The sequence below is a fragment of the Saimiri boliviensis genome, chromosome 6, assembly GCF_048565385.1.
Source record: "Saimiri boliviensis isolate mSaiBol1 chromosome 6, mSaiBol1.pri, whole genome shotgun sequence".
In the NCBI taxonomy this organism is placed as follows: domain Eukaryota; kingdom Metazoa; phylum Chordata; class Mammalia; order Primates; family Cebidae; genus Saimiri; species Saimiri boliviensis.
The window spans coordinates 133,755,623-133,757,369 of NC_133454.1; the positions used below are offsets into that span (position 1 = coordinate 133,755,623).

Below are 1,747 nucleotides of genomic sequence, written 5' to 3' on the forward strand. Positions count from 1 at the left end.
GAAGAAAACAGGCAAGGAGGAAGTGAGCTGAGTTCAGTGGGACATCCCATGCATGGGCTTGTGAACCCCAAATATCTGAGACAGCCTCAGTCAATTTAGAAAGTTTACTTTGCCAAGGCTGAGGATGCATGCCTGTGACACAACTTCAGGACGTCTTTTTTTTTTTTTTTCTTCAAAAAGTGACATTTACTCAAAGAAAAAAAATGACAAGATATCCATCCCTTGGCTCCCTTCCCTCCCCCCTCCTGCTACTCCTCAGTGCCCCCCCAGGACTGAACTCTGGCTGGGGTTAGGTGGCAGGACAGCCCCTCAGATGAGGTCAGCAACACTGAGGGGCATTTCCTCAACGGAGGTGTTGCAGAAGGTCTCTATGTCTCGAAGAGTCTGCTTGTCTTCTTCTGTCACCATGCTAATAGCCACATCCTTACGGCCAAACCGTCTACCTCGGCTGATTCTGTGTATATACTTTTCCCTGTTGGTGGGGTCATAGTTGATGACTAAAAAAACCTGCTGCATATCAATGCCTCTGGCCAGCAGGTCTGTGGTAATCAAAACTCTGCTGGAGCCAGAACGAAACTCCCTCATGATCACCTCTCATTCCTTTCAGTCCATCTCTCCACGCATGGCAGAGACAGTGAAATCTCGAGCAGCCTCTTCTCAGTGAGCCAGTCCACCTTCCTTCCGGTGTTGATGAAGATGACTGCCTGGGTGATGGTCAGGGTTTCATACAAGTCACACAGTGTGTCCAGCTTCCACTCCTCTCGTTCCACATTGATGTAGAATTGGCGGATTCCCTCCAGGGTCAACCCTTTCTTCTTGACAAGAATCCGAATGGGGTCCCTCATGAACTTCTTGGTCACCTCAAGCACATCAGAAGGCATCGTTGCCGACAGCAAAACGACCTGGGTGTTGCTGTTGAACTTTTGGAATATGTCATAGATCTGGTCCTTGAATCCATGGCTGGACGTTTCATCAGCTTCGTCCAGTACAAACATTTTGACGTATTTGGGAGACAGGTATCTCCAGTTGAGCATATCGAACACACGGCCAGGGGTTCCCGCGATGATATGGGGAGCTTCCATCTGCAGTTTCTGCACCTCAGCAGGCACATTGGTGTCCCTAATACAGGCGTGACAGGAGGCACCCACGTAGTCTCCTAGTGCCATGACCACCTTCTGTGTCTGCTGAGCCAATTCTCGAGTGGGTGCTAGGACCAATGCCTAGGTGGCCTTTAGACCTAATTCAATCTGCTGCAGAATCGATATGGCAAATGTGGCCATTTCCCAGTCCCAGATTGGGCTTGATTGATCACATCATAACCCTTGATACAAGGTAGAATGGCTCGCTGCTGGATGGCAGAGGGCTTCTCAAAACCATAGGTGTAGATGCCACGGAGAAGGGACTCCGAGAGGTTCATGTCGTCAAAGCTGTCAACAATCTCATTCCAGTTACTCTCGATGACGCCTTCAGGCTCCATCCCATCAGGGCCATTGTCTCTTGATCGGGAATCCTGACTCGCAGACATGATCCTTAGAAACTCAAGATGCCCCAATCATCATTCACTCCGCAGTTAAAATGTCAGAATATTGCTAGCTACATGCTGATAAGAAGGACAAAGGGGACATTCGTAAGAGAAACCTGGCATCACAAGTACAGATTAGGGCAGAGAAGGACATTCAAGAGACAGGCAGGCATAGGAGGTACAGATGTGACCGCTGTAGGACCTTCCTGGGATGCGGGATGGAGC

General features: G+C 49.4%; 1 pseudogene; it reads right to left on the reverse strand.

Moving 5' to 3' along the window:
- Positions 1 to 302: 302 nt before the first annotated feature.
- On the reverse strand, positions 303 to 1,526 carry LOC101050952 (eukaryotic initiation factor 4A-I pseudogene; annotated as a pseudogene).
- Between the last annotated feature and the right edge of the window lie 221 nt (positions 1,527 to 1,747).